Genomic DNA, 24,515 nt, shown 5'->3' on the forward strand with positions numbered 1-24,515 from the left:
CTCGTTGGTGCCTACTGAGAAAGGCTAAATCTCAGACCATGAAAAGGCCGTGCTTGACTCCTGACTTCCTGACTGGTGACTTGCTTCTTGGAAACTTGGGATAGGATGCATAGTTGAGATCACTCTAAGAATGTCTGGGGTTTTGAAGGCCCTGAGTCAGGGCTTTGGGGACTACTTCACTGGATTGCAAGAATACATGACTGAGAATAGATTGTAGATAGAGATTCTTTTTACTGCCATATCAGATGTCTGAGACCCAAGAAAGGGAGAAGTACAGATGAGAGAGGGAAAGGACTGTATGGGTTTCAAAGTGCCTGCCATCACTTCTGCTACAGTGCAACATAATCTGTTCCAAAAGCCCTCAGCTGTGAAAACTAATCAGGGGGAAGGAATCTGTGGGAAAAATAGGATTAGGAACATGGATGCATCATCCATAACACATCAACAAAAGATAAGAATCAAGTAAAAACGGCAGCACAGTTTTATACATGTTAAATGGTTAAAAAATACAAGCGTACTACAGTAAACAGGACACTTCACCATGAAAAACACCTGAGCTTGTTTGTGGAAGCATTCCCTGCCATCCCGCCACCTACCCACCTGGTTCCCAGACCCACTGCCCTGAGTGCAAGAGGAAGAGAACAACAGGGAGAGAGAAAGAGCTGAGAATTGAGAGAAAAAGTATAAAATAGGCGAAAAGGAAAGGGGGGAATTAAAGAGAGGCAAGGCCACAGGCCCCAAGGTGCTGGCTATTTTCAGGATTACAGTTTATGAGTGATTGGGCAGGAAGGCTACCTGAAGTCACATGGAAGGTGCTAACGCCAGATGTGGGTAGATGTGGCTCACAGGGCACATGGTGAGCTCAGGTAGCTGTAGATGTTTGAAGTGTGTGCATGTGGACATGTGTGTGCCCGTGTGTGTTTGTATTTCTGTGTTCCTTCTTGGACTGGATACGGTTTTCTGCATTTCATCATGGATGAAATCCTGCATCAGTAAATGAAGAATTCGTAAATTTGAAGTTCACATCATTCCCTCATATGCCAATTGTATTGAAACAAATTCATATTTTTAAAACAAACGTTATAGCAGAACTGAGTGTACTTATTATGACTTGTTACAAATAGGTCTTACTTTGCCACCCCCCTTTAGCTCAGACTAGACGATTGAAGAATACTGTACCTATTTTCAGAAACTGTTGTCTTCTATTTATGTTAGATAAGGTTAATAAAAATGGTGAGAAATATTCATTTCTATGAGAAATGCCCTTTTTATTTCCACCTTATAAGAAAAAGAATAAAACTCTTTTAGTAATTGGAAACATTATTCATATTTCTGAAAACTACCAAATTTTTTACCCTAATCTTAGATGAACAAATATGATTACTTATAAATACAAATAGCTGTAGAGAAATTTTATTTTACTCAAAGTACTTGCATGATTTGGTCAGATGTTCCTTCCTGAACTCTAGCATTTCCTATCTATGAAATTCTTAGAATACAGTAGAAGTGACTAAGGGGTAAATAGTGTGTTTCTGATGTTAAGATTTTAGAATAACATTTTCCACCGAATTTTGCAGATTCAAAGTTAGATAATGAATTAAAGGAAAGGGCAGACTTATGTAATTGGAGGAAAAAAGTAGAAAATATACTTTTCATAGTCATAACTAACCCATTGCTGTCAAGTCAACTGCGACTCATAGCAACCCTATAGGACACAGTAGAACTGCCCCATAGGATTTCCAAGGAGTGGATGGTGGATTCAAACTACTGACCTTTTTGGTTAGCAGTCTTTCTCTTATCTACTGCACCACCAGAGCTCCATAGCCATAACTAGACACGTTCATTTCATTTGTGTGAGCAAGCGCTTGCAAAGTCGTCCACAAGTAAGAAGTCTCTTCTCATTCTATTAGCCGTTTTTTTTTTTTTTAAGGCAACACTGAGTTTTAATGAAAATGGACTTCAAAAGTTAACTCAGGGACTGAGTAGCTATTACTGGTTTGCTAAAAAACAGCTAGTATATTTCTAAGACACCCTTTGGGGCAAAATTCTATTGAAGATTTGCTAAAACAGGTCCTGTTCAGTTGAGTTGGGACCATGCTGCTTTTTAAGTATGTACCACATTGAATATTAAATTATACTAAGTGGGTAGAAAATTCTAGAATTTGGGACATTATGTTCTAAACAAACCAACCTTCAGTTGGGAGAAGTTTCTTTTGGCCTGACGTTTCTTCCAAAGAAAAAGAATTACTGCACCTTGTGAAATTAATCACTTAGGAGGGTTTGCCCAGGCTGTGTGCTACACTGAGAGCAGATGCATATGTCCAGGCAATATTGTACTACAACCCCTAGAAAAGGAAAAGGCAACTGGGACTGATGCAGCACTTGTCAGCCTGCGTATGATTGTTTTCTGGGCATTTCTGTTTTAACTTTCTCCTCTCCCCACTGAGGTTATTTTGCTATTTGAGAGTAATGGCATTGTTCTATACAACAGCTTGCTTGGAGTTTTTGTATTTAGTGGAATCACACCAATGTTTAGCTATGGAAGATATCTCAGTGATGTCTAACCAACTGTAGATCCTGAAAGGACAAAGAGGGTTGGGAAGTTTGATGTTCCTAGCCCTCAGCATGTGTTGTTGTTAGGTGCTATCTAGTCAGTTCTGACTCATGGCGACTCCATGTATAACAGAACAAAATAGTGCCCGGTCCTCTGCCATCCTCACAATCATTGCTATGTTTCAGCCCATTGTTGGAGCCACTGTGTCAGTCCATCTCATTGAGGGCCTTCCTCTTTTTCACTGACCCTTTACCAAGCATGATGTCCTTCTCCAGGGACTCACCCCTCCTGATAACCTGTCCAAAATAAGCAACGCAAGTCTCACCATCCTTGCTTCTAAGGAGCTTTCTGGCAGTACCTCTTTCAATAGAGATTTGTTTGTTCTTCTGGCAGTCCACAATATATTCGGTATTCTTCACCAGCACTACAGTTCAAATGCATTGATTCTTCTTCAGTCTACCTTTTCCTCAGCATGTACCTGACATTTCATAGGCCCACAGTAGATATTTGATTAATAAATTATCTACTCCAAGCCCTGATGGCACAGTGGTTAAGAGCTTGGCTGCTAACCAAGAGGTCAGCAGTTCAAATCCCCCAGCTGCTCCTTGGAAACCCTATAGGGCAGTTCTCTGTCCTGTGGGTCTCTGTGATTCGGAATCAACTTAATGGCAGCGGGTTTGGTTTTTTGGACCCTGTTTACACATGATCTAGAGAACCAAGAATTTCTCCAAGTGAATGCAAACCCTAGCTCTGCTACTTGCTGCCTTTGATCTTGAACAATTACTTAACTTCTGTAACCTGTGGTTTCTCCATCTTTAAAATGGGGAAGTTAGTGCCTATCATGTAGGTGTTGTGACAGTTAAATGAGGAAAAGTCTACAAAGTGCTCGGCACAGACCTAACACAGAGTAAGCACTCAACAATTGATAACTGCTCAACCCCAGACCCTGCAACTAATTGTTGGCAGTGCCAGGACTACATCCTAGTTCTGTCTCCAAGCCGTTGCATTTAGAAATAACTGTGAAAAATTAAGAAGTGTTTATTGAGTGCCTCTTACATACCACTTTATGTGGGTCCTCAGTAAATACTTCTGACTGAAATTTTCTGGAAATGTGTTACTCTTGTTGCCCCGTTTTCTACATCTCAGTTCGGAGAAGGATGAAATTGCGCGTGGGCATGTGTGACTGGAAGACCTTGTCAAGTCCTTGGGTGGTGTAAAAGGTTAACACACTCAGATGCTAACCAAAATGTTAGGGGTTCAAGTCCATCCAGAAGTTCCTCAGAGGAAAGGCCTTGTGATCTACTTCCAAAAAATCAGCCATTGAAAACCCTGTGGAGCACAGTTCTACTGTGACACACATAGGTTGCCATGAATTGCAGTCAACTCAATGGCAGGTGGTTTTTTCAGCCATTATATAGGCCAGGTTCTCTATAGAGAAGCAAAACCAGTGACGCATATATGTGTGTATTTTATGTATGTGTGTGTGTGTGTGTGTATATATATATATAAATATACACACAGAGATTTATCTCAAGGAAATGGCTCATGTGGCTGTAGAGGCTGCCTAGTTCATGGGTTAGGAGTCAGGCTAGTGACTTCTCCTGACTTACATAGCCATAGGGGCTGATGAACCCAAGATCAGCAAGTCACATGGCAGGCTGCTGGCTCACAGGCTGTGGAGGCTGACGAATCCCATAATCAGGAGGTAAGCTGCTAGCTCAAGTCCCAAGAATTGATGATGACCTGGATGCAGGATCCAGAGCCAGGGCCTTGCTGGAATGTCCATTTATATACTGGAGGCAGGCTACACCCACCCAGGAAACACACTTTCAGCTGATTGGCTGCTCATAGCAGATGTCATCATAGAGTTGATTACATCATGATGTAACTGTCTGAGTACATCATTACGTAACTGCAGACTACATCACAACTGCCAAACCACTGCGAATCATGGGCCAGCCAAGCTGAAATGCAACCTTAACCATCACAACATAGTTCAGACAAAACAATAGCCGTTATACAAGTGGGAACAAGGAATAATTAGGGCCACTTTCTTAGTAACTTCTTGGGACAAGCCTAAAGCAATCCATGAAATTGTCCTTTTTTCCCCCCTAACCCAAGTATAGGCAGCCTTTTGAGGTGAGAAATTGCCTCCCACTACCCTGCAAGACAAGAGAGCCCTTTTGGGCTGGTCCACTTGTGATCATTAACAGACCAATTGGTATTCTGGAAGCCTCTTTTGCCATCAGAAGTCCCTGGGTGGCATAAATAATTAAGTGCTAGACTAGTTACCAAAAGGTTGGTGGTTCAGATCCACCCATAGGTGCCTCGGAAGACGACCTGGCAATCTATTCCTAAAGCTCACAGCCTTGAAAACCCTATGAAGCAGTTCTACCCTGCACACATGGGGTTTCCATGAATTGCAATCAACTGGATGGCAACTAACAACAACAATAACTTTCGCCATTTCCTATTCTGAAATGGGAGCTGGCTCTAAGTCCTGTTTTAAAAAGAATTAGGAAAAAGGGACTACTGGTAAGGTATGTAAATTTAGTTTATATTCAAAATTATCTAGAATGGTCAAAAGATTTTGGTAGGAAAATCTACCATAAGAAAATTCTGACTTTGAGAATAGGAACAAGTAAAACACCCTCAGGATCCTTTACAAGGAAAGCACCTTTGGTCCTCAGGAGATTTCTGCCAAGGACAGTAAGCCCGCTTGAACAGGTTCAAAGGGACCGTTACTTGAGCAATTGAAAGCTGTCACCTAAGAAATCTGGTTAGGAAGAACAGCAGCAGCTGCTCAGGAGAACCACCTGGAAGAGCTTTTAAAACTCCTGCCCCCTAAACCGCACTCCGCGTTGGTTAGATCTGAAGCTCTGGGAGTAGAGTTGGTATTTCTTTAAGTTCCCAGATTCTAGTAGGCAGCTGTGTCAGTCAGGACCCTCCAGAGAAACAGAACTAGTAGGATAGCTGTTTTATTTAAATTTTGCACACACGTATGTATGCAGAGAGAGAGAGAGCCTGAGGTTGATTTTTAAGGAATTGACTCATATGATTGTGGGAGTTGGCCAGTCCAAAATTCATAGGGCAGGATTTCTATATTGGTAAGAAAATCCACTATAAGAAAACTCCTACATCAAAAATAGGAATAAAGTAAAATATCGTAACAATTCCTTATGAGGAAGGAGCACATAACTGGTGGTCAGCTGGTTTTATACCAAGGACAGTAAGTCAGGAGGCAGAATTCCTTCTGGAAGCCTCTGTTTTAGCTCTTAAGGACTTCAGCTGATTGGATGAGGCCCACCCACATTATCAAGGGTAATCTCCTTTATTTAAACTCAACTGATTGAACGTTAATCCTATGTAGAAAATACCTTCTCAGTAACGTCTAGTATTTGGCCTGGTTAGCCTAAGCCAAGTTAGCAGGTAGAAGTAACCCTTACAGCAGGCAACATGGAGATCCACTCTTCTGAAAGGATTTTTTTAAATTTGTGATAAAGCAAACACATTTAAAGGCAGAATTTACCACCGCCACCACCCCCGCCCCTTGAATATTACAAAATAACTAAAAGCACAGACTTTAAAATTAGCAAGAACCGAATCCAAATCTTGGCTCTGCCACTTAACATCTTGGACAAATTACTACACTTTTCTAAGTTTTGTTTTTTTCACCAGTAAAATGAGACTAATAGGATTGTTATGAAAATTAAATTTAAGATTATCCACTTAAATGCTTAGCACAGTGCTAGGCATGTAAGTATTCAAATCAGAGGTATTATTATTACTAAATTATTATAAATATGATCGATATCATTTGGACAAGGCCAGCAATTTCTGGTAGGTTTTAAAGCATCATAGTATTATTGTGCTTTTAAATCTGTGTTAAAATATTGTCAGAAAATTATTTTAACTTTACAGTTTAAAAAGGCGTTACATTTTTGTTGTGATTTTTATTTTACCAGACACATAACATGTGTAGCTGGAATTTATTTCCAATATAATAAAGGGCTTCAATGGCAAAATGAATTATTTTTGCAGAATTTAGCTTTGTCCCCAATTAAGTTGTGATTGATTTAATGGACAGAGCACTGGTCTGGGCATTGGAGTATTTGTCTCTAGTCCCATGCTATGACCGTGGATACCTAACCACTCTGACCTCAGGCTCATGGACTGTCAAAGAGTCTAATTCAAAAAGCCCAAATCTGGGGGCGGAGCCAAGATGGCGGACTAGGCAGACGCTACCTCGGATCCCTCTTACAACAAAGACACGGAAAAACAAGTGAATCGATCACATACATAACAATCTACGAACCCTGAACAACAAACACAGATTTAGAGACGGAGAACGAACTAATACGGGGAAGCAGCGATTGTTTCCAGAGCCTGGAGCCAGCGTACCAGTCAGGTACGGCACAAGGACAGAGAGCTGCTCCACCCCCCTGAACTAACCCTGGGAGGGGGACCAGCCGGTTCTGCGGGCGGCGTGGGACACAGCCGGTAGGAGAAGTCCCCGGGAGGCAGTGACTGGTCTTGGAACAGGGAGAGCAGCGTCCCAGCAGGGGAACCGTCCCGCCGGGATTTGGACTGGACGCAGGTACGGCATAAACACGGAGAGCTGCTCCACCCCCCTGAACTAACCCCGGGAGGGGGCCCAGCTGGTTCGGGCGGGCGGCATGGGACGCAGCCGGTAGGAGAAGTCCCTGGGAGGCAGCGACTGGTATTGGAGCGGGGAGAACAGCGTCCCAGCCAGAACACTCGGTCACGGCACAAGCACGGGGAGCTGCTCCACCCACCTGAACTAACCCCAGGAGGGGACCCAACCGGTTCTCGGGGGCAGCACGGGAACGCGGCTGGAGGGACGAGAAGTCCCCAGGAGGCAGCGACTGATTCTGGAGTCGAGAGTGCACCGTCCCAGCAGGGGAGCCTTGACGCTGGGCGTGGGGCTGGAAGCGGAGGATCTGACCGTGACTCCAGCGGGCCAGACCCCCCGGGCAATTTCCACACAGCCAGCACACATAGGAGACGCGCCCCGCGGGAATCTCAGATATAATAGTCATTCCAAGCAAGACAAGCAACTCTGGCTATATTCTGAGGTGCTACTCTCCTATCTCTCTGTTCCCTCCCCCACCCTCCCCAGGCGGCTTCATTAACATCCGAATAGCCTGAGCCAGAGGGAAAACTCTGATAGGGATCTGACTGCATTTTTTTTTAGCGGATTTTCTGGAAAAACTAGTTTCCCAGTGATGGCTCGGAGACAACAATCCATATCAAACCACTTAAAGAAGCAGACCATGACAGCTTCTCCAACCCCCCAAACAAAAGAATGAAAATCTTTCCCAAATGAAGATACAATCCTGGAATTATCAGATACAGAATATAAAAAACTAATTTACAGAATGCTTCAAGACATCAGAAACGAAATAAGGCAAACTGCAGAAAAAGCCAAGGGACACACTGATAAAACTGTTGAAGAACTCAAAAAGATTATTCAAGAACATAGTGGAAAAATTAATAAGTTGCAAGAATCCATAGAGAGCATGTAGAAATCCAAAAGATTAACAATAAAATTACAGAATTAGACAACGCAATAGGAAGTCAGAGGAGCAGACTCGAGCAATTAGAATGCAGACTGGGACATCTGGAGGACCAGGGAATCAACACCAACATAGCTGAAAAAAAATCAGATAAAAGAATTTAAAAAAATGAAGAAACCCTAAGAATCATGTGGGACTCTATCAAGAAGGATAACCTGCGGGTGATTGGAGTCCCAGAACAGGGAGGGGGGACAGAAAACACAGAGAAAATAGTTGAAGAACTCCTGACACAAAACTTCCCTGACATCATGAAAGACGAAAGGATATCTATCCAAGATGCTCATCGAACCCCATTTAAGATTGATCCAAAAAGAAAAACTCCAAGACATATTATCATCAAACTCACCAAAACCAAAGATAAACAGAAAATTTTAAAAGCTGCCAGGGAGAAAAGAAAGGTTTCCTTCAAGGGAGAATCAATAAGAATATGTTCTGACTACTCAGCAGAAACCATGCAGGCAAGAAGGGAATGGGATGACATATACAGAACACTGAAGGAGAAAAACTGCCAGCCAAGGATCATATATCCAGCAAAACTCTCTCTGAAATATGAAGGTGAAATTAAGATATTTTCAGATAAACACAAGTTTAGAGAATTTGCAAAAACCAAACCAAAGCTACAAGAAATACTAAAGGACATTGTTTGGTCAGAGAACCAATAATATCAGATATCAGCACAACACAAGGTCACAAAACAGAATGTCCTGATATCAACTCAAATAGGGAAATCACAAAAACAAACAAATTAAGATTAATTAAAAAAAAAAATACACATAACAGGGAGTCATGGAAGTCAATAGGTAAAAGATCACAATAATCAAAAAGAGGGACTAAATACAGGAGGCATTGAACTGCCAGATGGAGAGTGATACAAGGCGATATAGAACAATACAAGTTAGGTTTTTACTTAGAAAAATAGGGGTAAATAATAAGGTAACCACAAAAAGGTATAACAACTCTATAACTCAAGATAAAAGCCAAGAAAAACGTAACGACTCAACTAACATAAAGTCAAACGCTATGAAAATGAGGATCTCACAATTTACTAAGAAAAACGCCTCAGCACAAAAAAGTATGTGGAAAAATGAAATTGTCAACAACACACATAAAAAGGCATCAAAGTGACAGCACTAAAAACTTATTTATCTATAATTACCCTGAATGTAAATGGACTAAATGCACCAATAAAGAGACAGAGAGTCACAGACTGGATAAAGAAACACGATCCATCTATATGCTGCCTACAAGAGACACACCTTAGACTTAGAGACACAAACAAACTAAAACTCAAAGGATGGCAAAAAGTATATCAAGCAAACAATAAGCAAAAAAGAAGAGGAGTAGCAATATTAATTTCTGACAAAATAGACTTTAGACTTAAATCCACCACCAAGGATAAAGAAGGACACTATATAATGATAAAAGGGACAATTGATCAGGAAGACATAACCATATTAAATATTTATGCACCCAATGACAGGGCTGCAAGGTACATAAATCAAATTTTAACAGAATTGAAAAGTGAGATAGATACCTCCACAATTATAGTAGGAGACTTCAACACACCACTTTCGGAGAAGGACAGGACATCCAGTAAGAAGCTTAATAGAGACACGGAAGATCTAATTACAACAATCAACCAACTTGACCTCATTGACTTATACAGAACTCTCCACCCAACTGCTGCAAAATATACCTTTTTTTCTAGCGCACATGGAACATTCTCTAGAATAGACCACATATTAGGTCATAAAACAAACCTTTGCAGAGTCCAAAACATCGAAATATTACAAAGCATCTTCTCAGACCACAAGGCAGTAAAACTAGAGATCAATAACAGAAAAACTAGGGAAAAGAAATCAAATACTTGGAAAATGAACAATACCCTCCTGAAAAAAGACTGGGTTATAGAAGACATCAAGGAGGGAATAAGGAAATTCATAGAAAGCAACGAGAATGAAAATACTTCCTATCAAAACCTATGGGACACAGCAAAAGCGGTGCTCAGAGGCCAATTTATATCGATAAATGCACACATACAAAAAGAAGAGCCAAAATCAGAGAACTGTCCCTACAACTTGAACAAATAGAAAGTGAGCAACAAAAGAATCCATCAGGCACCAGAACAAAAAGCCCAAATCTAAGGAGACTAGAGATGACATCTCCAACAGTCTCAGCGCTCAAGAATGCTACCAGGAAATTAGTACATCCCTTAAGCAGCCGAAATAGGTAATTCAAAATCCAGACAGTAAATCCTGTGTCTTTACCCAAGAAAGGGGCCCCAAGCTCTGGCTGAGAGCCTGTTTGCCCGACATGTTTAGAGAAGCCTGATTATTTGGCTTCTTGGCCCACAGAAGATGGAGGGAGTAGGGGGAGGCGGGCAACAGCTCCAAGGAGTGAAAAGGGCTCCTTAGTAGGTAAGATAAAGCCATTGAGAATGGGCAGACCCACACCTCGGTAACCTGCAGCTTTGACCTGTGAAGTACAGCCCAAGGCAGAATTGAAGTCCTTACTGATGAACCTAAATAGCAAGAAAAAAGTTTAATTATGTTTGGTATGCCGTCTAAGGCATATCATCGAATTCCTGACCTTCGTATGTGACTTTTTAATTATAATTAACTTTGAATACTTAGAGGAATGAAATGTGTTTATTTAGAGAAGATATTTGTGTAATAACTGACCACTTAACAAAAATGAGATGACAATGAGAAGTAAGAATGGTCCTGACTCTGCAAGGGGAAGTGCCATGAAAATAATAAAGGCCTGATGAGAAATTTTAAGAACCTGTCCAAACCAAAGCAAAATGGAATGCTTATTCTAAATGTTAAGATTCTTTGTTAATAACGACCAACTCCTCCCATAAAGTAGGTCACGTTTAAAAAAAAAAAAAAAAGAGGACTGCAGCCTGAATTCATTGTCTCAGATGTTAAAATCACATCCAGGCAAAAAACCAGGCTTCTCTTTTCTCTGCATGCTGCCTGAAGTGCACCAAGAAGTGTGTGTGTGTACTTGTGTGCGTGTGGGGAGGGCAGGGGTGACCCATTTCCTTAAACTACATTTTAAAAATATTTTCTTTCAAGAGGCTTTTTTCTCTTTGGAGCAGCAAGGACTGTTACAAGTGTTCCTTCAGTTTTATAATGGGGCTGGAAGTTATGCTGCTAACCTTTCGAAAGCTTTAAGTGGGAGCCCAGTAAGGGGGGGGCTGCCCCTCTCCTGCTCCAGCAGCAGCCTACAACAAATACCCAATTGCAGAAAAGACTGCTGCTTTTGTCCTGGTTTCCATGAAACAGTGGATAAATCACTCACCCCAGAGGTCTGTTTATAGCCTCCTAAAAGGCGTTGCAAATGCAAATGAACAGACAGCAAAGGCTGAGAGTTAATCTACTTTTGATTTGAGGAGCCCTCTTTTCTTGCGCAAAGGCGGGGGTTAGGTGGGTGGGGAGGGAGTTAAAAATGGAATGCATAATTGAGGAACCTTTGTCCTCTGTCAAGGGGTTGTGTGTTATACAACTGCTGTCCCTGAGAGCCAAGGGGAGTGTTGGGTTGGGTTACAACTGAATACTACTCTTGCCACTCGGAGAGCTTGGGAGAGAGCCACCAGGGACTTGGTTAACCCTTGCCTTCCATGGGCTCTGGTTCTCTGTGAGCAGATTGATCAAGTTTTTAGGAATTCCGCAGTCATTCATTCTACAGACATCCCTCCTGGTCACGGTAAAGCACCGTCCCTGCTAATCACTGACATCAGTTTTGTGGGTGAGAAGGAACTTCAAAGAAATTTTTCTAACACTGTGTGATGATTGGAGTCCTTGGGTGGTACAAATGGTTAACGCGCTCAGCTGCTAACAGAAAGGTTGGAGGTTCAAGTCCACCCACAGGCTCCTCAGAAGGCCTCACCATCTACTTCCAAAAAATCAGCCACTGAAAGCCCTACAGAGCACAGTTCTACTCTGACACATGGGGTCACCATGAGTGCAGGTCTCAGAGCCAGGCTGCCTGACTTCGAGGCTTGGGCATTTGCCACCGTGCTACCTGCGGAGCCCGCGCCATGCTCAGTCCTCAGATAAATCTGCCTTGGGAAAATCTGCAGCAAAGGGGAACTGCATCTATTACAAGAAAAGGCGTACAGTGCTCTTCTGTTCAGGTGGTGACATTGTGCTGTAGACATTCATCATACACAATCTTTGGAAAAATCACCTTGTCCCATGAAGCACGTGTCTCTTCAGCACCCTCTCTCTCTGTCGCTGTCTCTCTTTATCAGTCTGTCTCTATATCTCTTTTTCTTTCAACTGTAAGTTATAACCTGTGTGTGGATATTGTGCTTTAAGTTTAAGAATGGAGAAAAAACAGATTTCTCCAAACCTGTTGCCACTGAGTTGATTCCAACTCATAGCGACCCTACAGGACAAGAGTAGAACTGCCTCATAGGGTTTTCAAGGAGCACCTGGTGAATTTAAACTGCCAACCTTTTGGTTAGCAGCTGAGCTCTTAACCACTGTGCCACCAGGGCTCCAGATTTCCCCAAGTCACACGTTTTACCTTGTAGGCATGAATTGGGGCCAGGCTTCGAGTTAGACAGCAGGAAATCTCTGAATGTATCCCCTGGCCCAGCATTCCTCGAAAGAGTCATGTTTCTGGGGACCATCCCATCATGAGGTCCACCTGCACTGCTGAGGAGACCCCCCCCCAACGTCATCTGCCCATGTCAGAATCTGAGCGATGTCCCTGACTCCTGCTGTAGCTAACCAACCTGATGACCTTTTCTGTATCATTAACCTCAGGTGAAGATTTGACTCTGATGAGATCAACAACTATATAGCAAAGAAGCAGTAAGGTTTGGCCTTAGGGGTGCTCATCGTTTTTGGTACAACGAATGGGATAGTTGAGCACAGGCATTTCCAAGTGTGCTACCTAAAATGCCTCCAGAGTTTAATCACATTCATCCCCGTTGAAAGAGTGCCATGAAGAGGTCGGTCCTTATGTAGAGTCTTTATGTCAGTATCTACAGCCTCACTGGAAACCCTGGTGGCGTAGTGGTTAAGTGCTATGGCTGCTAACCAAAAGGTCGGCAGTTCAAATCCACCAGACGCTCCTAGGAAACTCTATGGGGCAGTTCTACTCTGTCCTATAGGGTCGCTGTGAGTCAGAATTGACCCGATGGCAGTGGGGTTTGGTTTTGGCAGCCTTGTTGCGTTGCAATGTTTGACTAAAATACCTTGACCTCAAGGATCATTTTCAATCTGTGTGGCTCAATAAATGAAGAGTTGAGCTAAAAAGTCTTCTAGCTTTTTCCTCTTGCTAGTTTTTTTTTTTTTTTTTAGTTAATATGTCCAGGTAGCCCCTGCCTTTTGGGCTGGTTGAAACTTTTACTTTTGTTTCACTGTTAGGGTGCCAAGTAATTTAGCAAAAATAGCATTAGGCTGTTGTCTCTAAGTCCTCATTTCTTATCCATCAAGTGAACACCATTTGAGCACCTACTGTGTACAGGCCAATTACTGTGAGAATTACCTATATTACTAGGGTCAGTCTCTGGAGGAGAACATCATGCTTGGTAAAGTAGAGGGTCAGCAAAAAAGAGGAAGACCCTTAATGAGATGGACTGACAGGGTGGCCACAACAATGGGCATAACAATGATTGTGAGGATGGTGCAGGAACAGGCAGTGTTTCGTTCTGTTGTGCATAGGGTCGCTGTGAGCCGGAGCTGACTTGACAGCACCTAACGACAACAACGATGTTAGTAAGGTGGATGGGAAAGTTCGAATTTATTAAATAAATGATATAGTTAATTACCGTGCAGCAAGTAACTGCGTTAAGCATACAATAAGATCTGTTTGTCATGATTCTGCAGTACGGACTTTGGGAGACAGTGAGTTCCTGTGGGTGGTGGAGCTATGTGAAATGTCAGGGGCATAAAAAGGGAAGGAGTGACCAACCATGGGTGACTGGCGGGGAAGAGGGAAGTTTGGGAGGAGTAGAGAGCTGAGCATCTGAGTGAAGGAGGAAGAGAATTGGGACCGTAGGCGGGAAGGCGTGAGTCAACTTTGAGAAAGTAAAATGACATCGTTGAAAGCTGATATGCATGGCTGAGGGAGAAGCCTGGCCTGGATGTGTTTTTATAAAAATATGAAAGATGTGTGGCCGCACGTGAATGGGAGTGTCCCCAGTTCAGATACAGCATGTGGCAATCCTGGCACGTGGTTACAAAACCAGCTGCTGTTGAGTCGATTCTAACTCATGGCAACCCCACCTGTGTCAGGGCAGAACTGTGCCCCGTAGGGTTTTCAATAGCTGATTTTTCAGAAGTAAATGGCCAGGAGTTTCTTTCGCGTTTGTACAACCGGGGACTCCATCTGGCTGCTGCTAAGTGTCTAATAAATGAGCATGGTTGTTAACCACTGTCCTTGGGGGTGTTTTGATTAGGCCTATCCCATACCCAATAAAAACTAGATTGAGCCCCCAGAACAAATCAGCAGCAAACGTCTCCTACTGTTTTAAGATACTGTGTTAGCAATAAAAGCTTTGAAGTGGTCGTGTAGGCTTTAAATGTAGGCTATAGAATCAGTGGATCCTGGTTTGAATCTGACTCCAGTCACTTACTGTCTGTGTGACCTTGGGTGAGAGCCCGAACCTCTCTCAGCTTCCGGTAAAATGGGATAAATAACGGACTCACCTCGTAGGTTTGCTGCGGAGATTAAGTGAGATCATGCCTAAAGAGCAGTGAGCTCAGTATAGCTAGCAGTAAATCTTAAAATAATAATAAATAGCAGCAAGGAGGAGTTAAACTTCAGATTAGCTAAGAATGTAGGTTTATTTTATTGATCTTTTTATTTTATCTTCTTTCCCATACATAGAACCCTCCGGCTTGTATTTAATTTTCCTTAATTACCGTCTTTCACGTTACACCAGCAGGACCGTGATTATAATTGAGATGAATCAGTTTCTTATTTTCGGGGACTTAAACTCCTGCCAAGACATTACGTCTCTCCGCCACCTGAGCAAGCATTGCCGTTTTCCGCGTTATGAATTACAACTGCGTCTAGTTGTATCTGTCTGCTTCCTTACCTGACTTGAGACCTGGAAAGTAAAAAAAAGCATAAAAAATTATGCTATGATGCCCCAGTGGATTCTTGCATCTTGAGAGACAGACATAAAAAGGGCAGGGATGGGGGGTGAGATGAAGCTGTTTATCTTTTTATGCATATAACCTCACTCCTCAGATAAACTGTAGGCTCCTCAAGGCCACATCCTGCACCTTCCACATGTTGTTATTATAAGCTGCCATTGTGTCCGCTCCTGACTCATGGCAACCCCGTGCACAGTAGAACAAAACATTGCCCGGCCCTGTGCCATCCCCATGATCAGTTACGGCTGGGACTGTTGTGATCCATAGGGTTTTCAGTGGCCGATTTTCAGAAGTAGATTGCCAGGCCTTTCGTCTTGGTCTGTGTTAGTCTGTAAGATTTGCTGAAACCTGTTCAGTATCATAGTAACACACAAGCTTCCTCTGACAGACGGGTGGGTGGTGGCTGTGCATAAGGTCCATTGGCCAGGAATAAACCCAGGTCTCCGGCGTGGAAGACAAGAATTCTACCACGAACCACCAATCCCCCCACCCACAATACTAGTACTTGTATTTTGCACGAGTAAATTATTGATTGTATCAGAAGTATTTTCTAGCCTGTCTGTTGACCAAGGCTAATTTCCTAGAGTAAGGCACAGTCTGGGCTTGATCACTTGAAGCAGCCACAGCTCAGAGCTTCTTCATATTAGAACCATGTCAGGGGTCACACAGGAGAGCCCAGTATTCCATGTTTGTTGGTTGGTTTTTCTGAGATCTCCACTGCCCTTACTCAGGGCACAGCAGCAGCTCTACATTCCTCGCTAGGAGACATTAGCCTTTAAGGAAAATGGTATACAGTGTGTTACTACTGTGAGGTTAGAAAATTGTTAGTGGGAATTGTAAAGAACTGTGTGTATTTTATCAAAAAGATTGTATGGAATAACTACTGCCCTTAAACAATAGTTAGCATGTGCACACCAATAGACTTCTCTGCATGGATTATCAAAAAGCAAAAAGTAAGTATATCAAGTAAGTAAGTCAGTCCAGTCAAGCCAGTAAGTAGGTCGGTTAAGTAAAGAGAGTAAGTTAAGGGAGTAATGTAAGGAAGTGAGTAAAGAAGTAAGGTAGGTACGTTGGTAAATAAATAAATCTGCTATGGAAAGTTAACAGGTGAGGAGGAAAACGTAAAAGGAGAGCTGGAGAAAAGGGGAGCCGCTAAAGGGTTGGTTTTCAAGGCTGGCAGTGAGTGGATGATAGACTTCCTTGTTGCTCATCTATCCACGTGCCCACTGGGAGCTTGGGAGCAAGCCTTATCCAGGCAATTTTGATAAACCCTCTGGTTGCCTATTTTGACTTTTTTAAACAGTTTATATTTATGTGCATTTAATAAGCACGTAGATTATCCCAGGAATGCTTTCATCTGTTCGGATTAAAGAGTACCAGGAGAAAAAAGTAATGGTAGGTTTCAAGTCAGTATGAAAAGATATTTAGTATGTAACAGGACTTCTTCATGGCCCTCTATCTAACCCTCTTAGAATTTTTGAGAAATCCTTTTGCATGTGAGAACATTACCAAAATAATTTGAAAACTGTAAGCACAGATTTTTTCTTTATGCAATTTTTTAATAGATTTTATTTTTTAGAGCAGTCTTAAGTTTTTAGTTGTGCAGAGAGTACCAAGTTCCCATATATCCCCCACCTGGCACTCTGTTTCTCCTATTATTAACACCTTGCATTCCTGCGGTACATTGCTTACATTTAATGACCCCATACTGATACCTTATTACTAACAAAACAGGAGCCCTGGGGGCCCAGTGGTTAAGAGCTCAGCTGCTGACTAAAATGTTCGGCAGTTCAAATTCACCAGCTTCTTCTTGAAAACCCTATGGGACAGTTCTACTCTGTCTTACAGTGTTGCTATGAGTTGGAATCAACTCGTCAGCTACGGGTACAGTATTACTAACTAAAGCCCTAAGTTTGCATTAGGATTCACTCTCTGCTTTTACAGCCCTGTGGGTTTCAAGAAAGGCTTAATATCATGTGTCCACCGTTACAGTATCATACAGCGTCGGCCCCCTGTCCTAAAAAAGCCCTGTAAGCACAATTTTTAAATTAAGTATTTAACAGAACAGTGGAAAATTAAGTTCTGCTGCCATGTTATTATACAAGGCACTCTTATGAGAGCTTTTCTAGTACTTATAAAAAAAAAAAATTTTTAGGCAATCTAAGACAATCATTTTAGTGTTACATTTATATCACCCTTCTTTTCAATTATTATAATATCCTTATAATATTCTTTATATTTATCTACACTATATAGATCAAATTCTTTTTCCTGATAGTCATATGAAATAAACAAAGAAAATAGATTTCTGTAATGTTTGCCAGAAGTATAGGGAAAGATGGAGTCCAGCTGCTGTCAAAACGTCATTAATGGTAGTGCTGTTTTCTTAACATCTTGCTCATATCATTAGGTTGCTGTGTGTGGCCAGTTCCTAAATGTTTTCTGCTTAAAGTCTTTGGGGAAAACCAAACAAAGACTCCCAGTTGTCTTCACCAAGCAAAGATGTATTTCCCTTTCTATTCAGCATCCTTAGATTCCTATTTCCCACCCCCCTCCCCAAGTGTCTCTGTCTGGGAAGAACTGCCAAATCCTCCCTTCCCTTCTAGGTCTAGCTGTCTCCCTCCTTCCTTGGAAGGGGCCCTCTCTCCCCTCTTTCAAGAGGAAGTAGTGAAACAATAGAGGTGGCTGATGAGGCACATGTATCATTTGTCACAGTCCAACAAAAGGGCATTCCTGACATTTTTTACTGATGTTTTCTGTATTAAAAGCATTATAGAAGGTAAATGAAGCTGAAACCTCCCAACTTTTTATTATTCTTTCACTCAAATATCTCAGAGCCATTAGAACTGACTTCACCTATTGCCAGTAAGATGGCTGGTATACCATAAATTATGAAACTCTGAAATCAAACTTGATATCAGTAAGACAAGCTGCTTTTAATTTGAATTTATGCCATGCTCGCACACTTTCTCTCCCCTGTCTCCCTCTCCTCTCTACCCCCTTGACCTTTCCCCTGGGTTCTTTTACTCATCTTCTTTCTCCTTCTACCCCTTTTTCTGCCCCCCTCTTTTTTCCTATTTTTCTCCCCACCTCTTCACCCTCTCTTTTTCTACCCCCTCTTCCATATTTCCTTTCCTCTCCTGCTATCAACAATGTTACCAGAAAGATTTTGTCATGTTGTTAAGTGCCGTCCAGTTGGTTTTGACTCATAATTACCCTGTGTACAACAGGATGAAACATTGATGGCAACTAACCACAGCAGCAGTACTTTCATCAACATTTTAAAAGGACAAATGGGATACAGAATTAAGAAGGTAAAGCAGAAGGATGTAGATGGGTGAGAATTTAAAAGGTAAAATGGAAGAATATGGATGGGCGTGATCCACACCAAGGCAGAGGACGAGAGGTGGGACGGGAATGACGTGCACAGGCCAGACTCCCGCGGCTGGCTGGCGTCAGAGACTGCAGTGGGCTTAGCAAGAGAATGAACAGTCCTTCTCACTTCAAGTGTGAACCTTGCTCATTTGCGGAAAACCGATACTAAATTCTTCATGCGAGGGAAAGACTGAGTTAAGGGGCTTGAAGAATTTCTTCTGGAGCTTGAGACAATGAACTATGACCTACTTCCAACAAATGATGGCCCCTCTCCAATTGAAAGAGTTGCAAAACCCCAGAGTCCGTGGTAGGGAAACGAGATTTTAAAAGCTGCTTATTTTCTGAAATTGTTGAGAAAAATAGATGGTTGGGCATCTGAATTTTTGAAAGCCACTCTAGAAAACAGATCAAAGTCGTATGGCCGCAACCTGTTCCCCGCACTGATCCTAATGAAGCCTTTTAAGTATGGTGCTTTAACCCTACACCAGTGTTTGCAAACTACTGTAGCGTGCACTGCATTAGCAGCTGCAGTCATCCGAAGCCAAAATGAGGGGTTGGAAGCTCAGTGATAATAACAGTCCATTCTGCGCTCAAGTGACAGAGTGAAGACTCCAGTGAAATTTGTCAGAGCCTGCCACCCTGCTCATTCACTTCACTGGCTCGTTGTCAGCACCTATGGCTACCCTACCGTTGACAGTCAGGGATCAATTTAAAACTTCAACATGGAAAACAAGTATTCTCCAAAAGGATCAAAGAACTCACTCTACTTTAGGGAGCGAGGAGGCGGGGCCGATACCAACAAAAAAAGGTTTTCCTCACTCCAGATGATTTTCTCTTTTCCAGTTTTAAAGGTCCTCTAAGCTACTTATTTTCTCATCAGTTTATGTCCTTAAGCTTCCCCCAATTATAAGATTTGTATACCAACGCCCTCCTTTTGGAGCCCTGGTGGCACAGTGGTTAAGAGCCCAGCTGCTAACCAAAAGGTCAGCAGTTTGAATCCACCATCCCCTCCTTGGAAGCTCTATGGGGGCAGCTCTACTCTGTCCTCTAGGGTCGCTGTGGGTCAGAATCAACTTGACAGCAATGGGTTTGGCTTTTGGTTGGCCCTCCTCTAATTACTTTCATGGTTCCTAGTCTGTTATTGGAAATATCTAAGTAGAGTCTAACTTGGTGCTGTTCAAAGTGTGGTTTGTAGACAGGTGCCTGTTTGCAAACTGTGACATGTCTACAACGAGGTAAGTAGAGAAACAGAGTGAGCATGTAGAGATGCATATCAAATTTGAACAGACTAATGTAATAATCTGTAGAATCTAATAATACATTTGGGACTTCTATTTCATATTTCTGATTTTTTTCTATTTTTTGATTAATTCCTTTTTTATTGCATTTTATGAAAGTATCAGTGTATGATAGACTTGGAAAACAAACAACCACCTGTCCCTCAGCGTAGATAGTTTGAGAATCCCTGATCTGGACAACCACCCAGTAGGGTTGCTGTAGAGAGGGGGCTGCCAGAACTGGGGTGGAAGGCTACTTCAAGCCCTTGATAACTTTTCTTCTTCTACAAGATGCTCTGAAAGAATTTAGTTAATGGCCTACCATCTCCCTACTTTCTCTGAAGTCACATTGCAAATGTTTTACAATTATAACTTGTTTAACGTGATAATGCAGGTAAACCGTAAAAAGAAAAAAAAGGTAGTCATCTAGAATTATAATGTCTGTCAATACTTTAGGGGTCCCTCGGTGCTGCAAACAGTTAAGTCCTCAGCTGCTAACAGAAAGGTTGGCAGTTTGAACTGAACCAGAGGTGCCTTGAAAGAAAGGCCTGGTGACCTGCTTCCAAAAAACCAGCCCCAGAAAACCTTACAAAGCACAGTTCTGTGAAACACATGGGTTTGCCGTGAATTGGAACTGACTCGAAGGCGACTGTTTTTTTCTTTTTTTTTAATATCCTTCCTACCCTTTCCCTCATCCCTTACATGTAGATATACCCATTATAGAAACAAAATGAAGAAGTACTATTCTAAACCTTCTTCCTTGTATTTCAGAATTCTACCTAGTGGTTTGGTGGTTCACTCTTTTTGGTCTAAGCTTCTGTTGTTAGCACTTCCATATCTCAAGGCATTTGCTATAACTCTTATTTGAGATTTTTTTTTTTTTTTTTTTGGTGGTCATTTCAGAGGAAGCGTCTTTTTCTTTTCTAAAAAGTACCCAAACCAGCTGGAAAAATTGTCACGAAAGGAGAGACTGGAAGGGCTGACTCATTAGGGGGAGAGCAAGTGGGAGTACGGAGTAAGATGTATATAAACTTATATGTGACAGTCTGACTTGATTTGTAAACGTTCACTTGAAGCTCAATAAAAGTTAATTAAAAAAAAAAAAAAAGTACCCAAACCAAAAACCCAAACCCATTGCCGTTGAGTCAATTCTGACTCATAGTAACCCTATAGGACAGAGTAGAACTGCCCCGTAGAGTTTCCAAGGAGTGCCTGGTGGATTTGAACTGCCGACCTTTTGGTTAGCAGCCGTAGCTCCTAACCACTACGCCACCAAGGTTTCTATTCATCTGTTTCTCAAAAAAACTTGCCCTCCGAATTTCATGCATTACATTGAGATGCATTGATACGATAATTTAATTTGCATATCAATTTAGAGTTTAAAAGCATATTCACTCATACAAATTTTTTTTTTTTTTTGGAGAGGGTATAAGACTGCGTGCAAAGTTGTGTTTTACAAGCTAAGAATTTTAAAAAAAGAATAAAACATGATCCCTTCCCCAAAGGAGCTCCCTAGCCAGTTGAAAGGACAGGTGTAAACAAAGGAGAAGAGTAAAGTGTTTTGCAGGCATGACTGACACGTGGTCAGTATATCAGCAGAGGAGGCAGAGGAGGAAGAGCTTCCTTCCAGGGAAGGGGAGAGGCTTCATAGAGGAGGCCATGGTGGAGCCGAATCTTAAAGGATGACTAGCACTTTGCATATGCAGAAAGGAGTAGGAAGGAGACAAAGACACCCAGAAGACTGAAAAGAGTAGGCAAAGGCCTAGGGTGATGAAATAACATGGTACAGTAAGAGAAAGTAAAAGCAGGTGGGGTTGGCTGAGCAAGCAGGGTATGGGCACACAGCCCTCAAGGTAGAGCTGCCCTGTGAGATGAGCCAGGAGGAGGGGGACAGGACTGGTCAGGAAGGATGTTCCCTGCCATGTGAGGGAGCAGCAAACCTATGGGAGGGGTGGTAAACCAATGAAGGGTACAACGAGATCAAAGATCATTTAAGCATCAGTGAAGAATTCTCACCTTCCATACAGGAGACTCAAATTTGACTCCCAGTCACTGCATCTCATGTGTAACTACCACTCATCTGTCAGTGGAGGCCTGAGTGTTGCTGTGATGCCAAACAGGTTTCAGTGGAGCTTCCAGACTAAGACAGACTAGGAAGAAAGGCCTGGTGATCCACTTTTGAGAATCAGCCAATGAAAACCCTATGGATCACAACAGACCGATCGGGAACTGATTATGGGGATGGTGTAGGAGGGCAGCATTTCACTCTGTTGGTGTGGGGTTGCCATGAGTCCGGGAGCCAACTTGACACAGCTAACAACAACAAAGAAAGTAGAAGCTATACAGCTACAGGTGGGGAGGCCAGTTAGAAGACTACCCTAGAGCGCAGGTAAGTGCAGACCAAACCCTACACATCAGTGATGGAGAGGAGAGAGATTTAACTGGATGTGGAGAGTGAGGGAATCAAGGATGCGTGGTGGGGCTTGAGTGATGATTCTGGCTTTTGGGCAAAGGATACCTGGGGTTCTTTTCTCTCATTTATACCCCAAGGAGGAAGGTTCCATTCCACTAGGTCACAACAAGGACATTTTGCCATCTACTGTTACACCGAGTAGGATTAAAAGTCAGGGAACACAACCCCTCTGACTTCTCTTCTGTTTGGCTGGAGTGTAGAGAGAGGGAGGCTGCTCCCTCTGGGAAGAAGGACCAGCCTTCTGTTTTCTTTCCTAAGTAGCTGTGAGTTAAAACTCACTCAGGGCTGCTCCAGCTGCCCTGGACTGCAAAGGCCTTAGCAAGGCAGTGCTGGACCTTGCTGGCTGGCTGATGCCCTCTGGACTGGACTTCCTCACACAGGATAAACTAATGATACCTCTGGGAGTTTCTGGTGAAAACTAACAAGGCGTGTCTTTTGGCCTGGCTAGTTTAGGAAAGGGAAGATCTTCACTGGCTCATTGTGCTTACCTCGGTCTTGTCAGGGTCAAAGCTTTATGAAGAAACACCATTGTCCTCTGTGTAAATAGTGACCTTGGGGAACATCATGACATAGGATTGGTTCAGAATCATAGATCCCTGACCAACCAAATGACTGATCAACAAACCAACCAACCAAGCAACCAACCAACCAAGCAACCAACCAACCAAGCAACCAACCAGCCAAGCAACCAACCAACCAAGCAACCAGCCAACCCACCAGTTGCTGTCGAGTCAATTCTGACTCATGGTGACCTCAAATGTATCAGAGTAGAACTGTGCTCCGCAGGATTTTCAGTGGTAGTGATCTTTTGGAAGGAGATTGTGAAAATGGTGTGGGGGCAGCATCTGACCCCCTCTAACTGCATGAGGTGAAAGGAGAATCAAGATCAATAGCCCAAGGCCAATTCCTATGAGGTGGAGGTCAGACATGCCTCCTCTCTTCGTCATCTTTATCAATTCTGACACCAACCGTTCTTCCCACAACACTCTCTACTTCTCTCCTGGGTTTCATAATTCATTGCAATGGCCACACAGAAATCATAGACAGCACTCACGATCATGGGGTTTATTAGGGAAGTAACAGGTTACAATTCAGGTTCAGGAACACTCAGGGTACCGTTCTTACATCAAGACAGCCTCTCTTCAGCTGTGCTAACAGGCATACCTCTCTCTGGCCCCTCAGCTTCTACCCTGCTCGGGCAAGTGTTACAAAACTCTTTTAACTCTACTGATAAGTGCCCCAAGGCACCCCACTCAGCCAGTAAGCCTCATCCGAAGGCACTTAACTCCAGTTCTGTAGGTTGGCAAAAACTAGCCCTACCACATGCCCGAAGGAACCCTACTGCACCAGCAAGCCACCTGTCCAAAGGTATTCAGCATCTTTCTAGCTCCATGGAGGAAGAAACCCTGGTGGTGTAGTGGTTAAGTGCTACAGCTGCTAACCAGAGGATTAGCAGTTTGAGTCCACCAGCCACTCCTTGAAAAACTCTGTGGGGCACTTCTACTCTGTCCTATAGGATCGCTATGAGTTGGAATCGACTCGATGGCAATGAGTTTGGTTTTTTGTTTTTGTTTTGTTTTTGAGGGCCAGGAAGCCCACCACGCCATCTCCTACCAGTCTCCTGCCAGTCTCCTGGTTCTGCTGCCTCTGCTACAGCTGCTTCTCTGCTGCTGTTTCTCTCCATTTGTCTTCAGTGTTACAGCTCTCTCTCTTGCTCTCCTAGTTCCAGGAGCTTTTCAGTGCAGGGATACTGGGTCTAAAGGATGTGTTCCATGCTTGGCCCTTCTTTCTCGGTGGTGGTGAGATCCTCTCTTTTTCACCTCTCAGATGGCTCATCTTAAACCTAGTGGGATGACAAAAATGACCAATCCCCTTGTTAGGGTTTCATATACCTTATTAGCATGATCACAGCCAATCATTTGGTAGGAGTTACAAGACCATGGTGAGAAAGGCCACACAAAAGCGATCCGTTGCACTGCAGAAATTATCCACATTTTCTTCTGAGGTGCCTCTGAGTGGGTTTGAACCGCCAACCGTTTGGTTAGTAGCTGAGCGCTTGACTATTGTACTACTAAGGCTGCTGTAGATCCCTGGCTTGATCCCTACTTATTCACTTTC

General features: G+C 42.8%; 1 protein-coding gene across 6 annotated transcripts in view; it reads left to right on the top strand.

The window, feature by feature from the left end:
* The window catches only part of PLEKHG1 (pleckstrin homology and RhoGEF domain containing G1), a 299,198-nt gene that overhangs the window by 190,567 nt on the left and 84,116 nt on the right, over positions 1-24,515 (top strand). The gene's annotated exons all lie outside the window — the stretch shown is intronic.

This window comes from Elephas maximus, chromosome 1 (assembly GCF_024166365.1).
Source record: "Elephas maximus indicus isolate mEleMax1 chromosome 1, mEleMax1 primary haplotype, whole genome shotgun sequence".
NCBI classification, from domain to species: Eukaryota; Metazoa; Chordata; class Mammalia; order Proboscidea; family Elephantidae; genus Elephas; species Elephas maximus.